Source organism: Glycine soja, chromosome 9 (assembly GCF_004193775.1).
Source record: "Glycine soja cultivar W05 chromosome 9, ASM419377v2, whole genome shotgun sequence".
Classification (NCBI taxonomy): domain Eukaryota; kingdom Viridiplantae; phylum Streptophyta; class Magnoliopsida; order Fabales; family Fabaceae; genus Glycine; species Glycine soja.
The window spans coordinates 23,103,332-23,109,334 of NC_041010.1; the positions used below are offsets into that span (position 1 = coordinate 23,103,332).

Below are 6,003 nucleotides of genomic sequence, written 5' to 3' on the forward strand. Positions count from 1 at the left end.
GTACCGACGTAACAACTCAAATGATATATATGTACAAAACAAAAGTCAAAACATGAAACAAACGTTAGTCCCTTAGTCAAACAAAAATAAGATGATATGTAACTGAAAAAACAAATGGAAACACAAAGAAATATGGATCAAGGGATCTCCCAATCATGTGGCTCCGCTCCCTCCTAAGAAATCAAGTAAATCGGTCATCTCCTCGTCCTCGCGGGCCTCGTCTGCCTCGTCGGGAGCCTCTGCTGGTGCCTCTCCTGCCCGGGCCTCAGGCCAATCTCCAGGCCATGCGACCTCTACCCTAAACTGGTCCGGAGTAGGGCACGGAAAAGAAGTAAAACCCTGGCTCTGCAGGCTGAGGCTCATCTGGTAAAGACAATCATGGGTCTGCACATGAGCCCGGTGGTTGGCCGCCTGCTGGCGAACCAAATGCCGCAAATACTGCTCCGTATCAAACGATCCGGCTGGACCAGCCTGATGAGGTGGCGGCGCGTTTGTGGCCTGCGGAGCATCCCCTTGGGCCTGTCTCTGTGTGCAATACTTCTCAATAAAAGCTCGGGTGATGGGCGGCTGAATCACCTTGCTAGGTGCGACGGGGACGCCGAACGACTGGTAGAGTCCTGTGATCAAGGCGGGAAATCCCAGGGCCCTGTTGGACTTATCCGGGTCCAGTGGGTGCCTGGTAGCCGCCATACCTGCAAATATATAGATGGCATCAGCGATTAACTAAGCCACATGAATGCTCATCCGCGTCAGGATGGCGTACACCAGCTGACACTTCGGCAGGGGGAGGTCGGAATTATGGTCGCTGGGCTGGATGTTGCTGAGCAGCAAAGTCATCCAGATCTGAGTCAGGGTGGTCATGTTGGTGTGCATGATCCGCACCCGTCTCCCGGCAGCAGTCCGGGCAAAATCTTGCCCCGGTATACATAGCAAATGGGCAATGGCCTCCTCATCGAACCCATCGGACCGGTTCCTCCTCTGGCCATACTCGCATTCCTGACCCTCTTCCAGCACTAAAGGGTATCCCAGGAACTGGCCAATAGCATCTGCATCAAACAGGATCCACTGACCTCTCACCCAGGACCTCATATCTCGCATGCCCTCCTCTGTAGGCCAAGCATTGGCATAAAATTCGAGGACTATGTCTGGATCGAACTTGGCCATGGGGGTAACCAGTGATGCCCACCGCCGGCGAACTATCTCCTCTTGGAAATCGGTATACTCATCGTCCCTGAGCTGGACGCGTCGCTCCCGGAGAAATGACCATCCCTTGATGGCCTCGAAGCGCTGCTGGTGTTCAGCGCTCCTAAAGCGGTGACTGTCATACTCGGGAGCGGAACTGGTTCCTTCGGCCGCTTTATCCTTCCTGGATCTCTTTGAGGCAAGTTTCCTCGGGGCCATTTCCTGCGAGAACAAACATTTAAAAGTTAGTTTTACAAGATAATGCTTATATTAATGCAAATATGTCGTGCTAGCCCCTCTGATTTAGACCAAACTCATGTAATCCATTTATGCACACGCGCATGTGTAGAAAATATCCTATTACCCATGTCAACATACAAAAACATCCAATATATTCTAATTGCCATACACCCATATACATTCTAAAAAGAAAACACACTTTTATGCTCAAAGTGTTGCGTCAAACTTTACACCTAATTTATATCCTAAACACTTGCTATCACAAACTACTTACATACATTTGAAGTACACCATACAAATTTCTACTGTTTCACTTCTATTTATTTATATGCATATTGGAAAGCTAATTACATCCTGCACATATTTGCATTCAAAAGGCATTCCACACTATCATACATTCATTTAGGAAGACAATCATTCACACTTTGCTAGGAATTTCATGCTCCTTATATTTACCTATGTATACACACTATTGCAAGGTGTTTTCCACGCTACCTCTATGTAAAGTATTAAACATGGGGCAGCCCAAATTAAAGCAAAAACTCTCACAAGCAAATCCTAATTTTCATGCTTTTCTAACTCTAAAACCAAATTTTGGATTCCTAGCCATAAGCATGTTTCCTTGCATTGAAGCTACAAGTGTGGGTTCCTAAGCTTGGAATTGTATTTGGGCACCTATTTTGAATCTCCTATGCTGTACCTACATATAAGAAACAATCCCACTCTCCCAATTTTACACAATCATATTCATACATCATTGGGGCATTTCACCGAGCACTTGGTGAGTGCATGTTTGGACATAAATTGCAAGAGGATGGGGACAATGTGGCATGCCCCATTGCTTCAGAATACAGCATAGGCCTAAGGCCTTCTCAATCAAATCCTCAATTCAACCAAACAAGCATGGATTCAGATGCAAATTGCTTCACGAATTTTGCAAAAATTGAGAACCTAAAGCACCAAAACACACCAATGGAGAGCCAAATAACCGAGGGAAATTGCACTTACTTGTGGGGAGTGAATTAAAGCGTGAAAAGGGAAGCAAAAACTCAACAATGGAAGCTTGGGGGCTGCTGTTCTCGTAGTTCCCGTGAGCTTGGGGGTTTTTGAAGTGAGGGGGAAGAGTTTTGGGTGAAGAAAACGTTCCCCCTCCATCTCTTTATATTTTCGTACAGGGGTTGCTCGCTCAGGCGAGCTAACCTGTACTTTTTTTATTTTTTTAGGGGAGCCTTAACCATGTCTCCTCCTTCCTTATTATGGGTTAGCGTTCTGCCTACTTGAATCCACTTAAGTTAGAATTAGGCGCCGATTACTTTATTTAAAACAAATAATAGTAAAAGAACCTGCAAATGCAAAGGATACTGGGCTGCCTTGCAGCGACGTTCTCTGCTTGTTTAGCGCCGGGAAGGGGCAACGATCGGTTGGTCGCGACCCTATCTCCACTTGTATCCGTCCCTATGTACCTGTAAGTAGGAAACAAAAAATCCAATGGCCAATCGTGTCCGGTCATCGTCTTACCTTGGTTGGTTTCCACAGTCAACTTGTCTCGACTTCTAACCGTGACCTAAGAAGGCCCTGCCCCTGTTACCACAAAATATGCATGTGTATGTGCATGTATGAATGTTCCTAATGTGATGACTTTCTTAGTGAAGGCTGGTTAGATTCAATTTTAGATAAGCATTTGGGGCACCCCATACACCGAGCGAAGAGGGCTCAAGTTATAACAAATCTAAAACACAAGGTTTGAAACCAAAGGGAGGATTGAAACCTCGCCCATCTTTTCTTTTCAAAGAAACGAGACAAATACAGTGAATGGGAATCCCTAGAGGAAACCAAGAAGAATGAGAAAAACTTAGAAATAAAAACATGCCACGGTCCTCTCGATTGCCCCATATTTCAAGCGTAATATCGTTTAACTACATCGGAGTTCACGGGCGAGGGCAACTCCTCGCCATCCATGTGGGTGAGTATCAGAGCACCCCCAGAAAAAGCTCTTTTCACCACGAAAGGTCCTTCATAATTCGGGGCCCACTTGCCTCGATTATCTTTTATAGCATGGGACATTTTCTTCAGCACGAGGTCCCCCTCGTTGAACTTGCGTGGGCGTACCTTCTTGTCGAATGCGTTCTTTATCCTTCATTGATACAAACGCCCATGGCTCATGGTGGCCAAACGCTTACCTTCAATAAGGTTAAGTTGGTCGTAGCGTGCTTGAGCCCATTCTGACTCTTCTAGGCCTGACTCCGCCATTATCCTCTGAGAAGGAACCTCTACCTCAAATGGGAGCACTGCTTCCATCCCATAAACCAAGGAATACGGCGTTGCCCCAGTAGAAGTTCGTACCGAGGTTCTGTATCCGTGTAAGGCGAAAGGCAACATCTCATGCCAATCTTTGTATGACACTGTCATCTTCTGAACAATCTTCTTAATATTTTTATTCGCAGCCTCTACAGCCCCATTCATATTTGGCCGATAAGGGGTAGAGTTATGATGCTGGATCTTGAAGTCCTCGCACATTTCCTGCATCATCTTGTTGTTCAGATTGGTGCCATTGTCAGTAATGATCTTCCTGGGGAGTCCGTATCGACAAATCAGCTCCTTCTTTATGAATCTAACTACCACATTCCTTGTGACATTAGTATAAGAAGCTGCTTCGACCCATTTGGTGAAGTAATCTATCGCCACAAGCATGAAGCGGTGACCATTCGACACTTTGGGTTCGATGGCCCCAATGACATCTATTCCCCACATGGAAAAGGGCCAAGGGGCGGACATAACATTCAGAGGATGTGGCGGAACATTGACATTGTCCGCGTATGCCTGACATTTATGACATTTCCTGACATGAGCGCAGCAATCGCTTTCCATGGTGAGCCAATAATAACCGGCCCTAAGGATTTTTCTGGCCATAGCATGCCCATTGGCATGTGTCCCAAAGGAACCCTCGTGGATCTCCTCAATCATGAAGTTCGCCTCTTTGGCATCTACGCATCGTAGGAGGGTCATGTCGTGGTTTCGTTTGTACAGGATGGTACCACTTACAAAGAAACCAGTAGCCAATCTCCTCAACGTCCTTTTGTCATTGTCAGAAATCCCTGGTGGGTATTCTTTGTTCTCAACATACTGCTTGATGTCGAAATACCACGGTTTCCCATCCCGCTCTTCCTCTATTGCATAACAATATGTCGGCCTGCCTTGAGATTTGAATTCGATGTACGGCAGATCCCCGTGTGGGGCAAGTTGAAACATGGATGCCAGGGTGGCCAACGCATCAGCCATTTGATTCTCTTCCCGAGGTATGTGGTGGAAGGAAATGTTGTCAAAGTACTTGGCTAACCTCAAGATGTGAGTTTGATAGGGTATCAACTTCGGATCCCTAGTTTCCCATTCTCCTTTCAACTGGCGTATCACCAAAGCTGAGTCTCCATACACCTTGAGTAATTTTACATCAAAATCAATGGCCGCCTGGACCCCGAGGGCGCATGCTTCGTACTCGGCCATATTGTTGGTACAATCAAAACCTAGCCTAGCCGTGAAAGGAATACACTGATCATCCGGGGACACAAGGACTACCCCTACTCCGTGGCCCAAAGCATTACATGCCCCATCGAAGCAAACAATCCATTTGTCTATGTCCTCGTGCGTCCGCTTCTCTTCAAACAGGGCCATGATATCTTCATCTGGGAACTCGGGGTGCATCGGCCGATAATCCTGGAGGGGTTGCTGGGCCAAATAATCCGCCAAAGCGCTTCCCTTTACCGCCTTTTGGGTGACGTAAACGATATCGAATTCAGATAATAGCACCTGCCACCTAGCAATTCATCCCGTGAGGGCCGTTTTTTCAAAGATGTATTTCACGGGATCCATTTTGGAAATAAGCCACGTGGTATGGCTGAGCATGTACTGCCTAAGCCGATGTGATGCCCATACTAGAGCACAACACGTCCTTTCCAGCATTGAGTAATTCATCTCACATGCGGTAAACTTCTTGCTCAGATAGTAGATGGCTTGCTCCTTTTTCCCAGAATCATCATGCTGACCCAACACGCACCCCATAGACTCGTCCAACACGGTCATGTATAGGAAAAGAGGTCTTCCTATTACAGGTGGCATGAGCACCGGGGGATTCACGAGACTCTGTTTGATCTTCTCGAAGGCCTCTTGGCAGTCACTGTTCCATAGGACCACCTGGTTCTTACGTAACAACTTAAAAATGGGCTCACAGGTAGGGATGAGTTGCGAGATAAATCTCGCGATATAATTCAACCTCCCCAAAAACCCCCGAACCTGCTTCTCCGTGCGTGTTTCCGGCATTTCGAGGATGGCCTTCACTTTCTCGGGATCTATCTCTATCCCTTTCTGACTTACGATAAATCCTAGCAACATCCCCGACTTTACTCCAAAGGTGCATTTGGTTGGGTTTAGTTTTAATTGATATTTCCGCAACCTTCCAAACAGCTTACGCAGATTGACAAGGTGTTCGTCCTCAGTCCGAGACTTGGCAATCATGTCATCTACGTAGACCTCTATTTCCTTATGCATCATATCATGGAACAATGCCACCATGGCACGCTGATAGGT

General features: G+C 46.6%; 1 pseudogene; it reads right to left on the reverse strand.

The window, feature by feature from the left end:
• Nucleotides 1-2,958: 2,958 nt before the first annotated feature.
• Nucleotides 2,959-5,613, reverse strand: LOC114368271 (annotated as a pseudogene).
• Nucleotides 5,614-6,003: the final 390 nt, after the last annotated feature.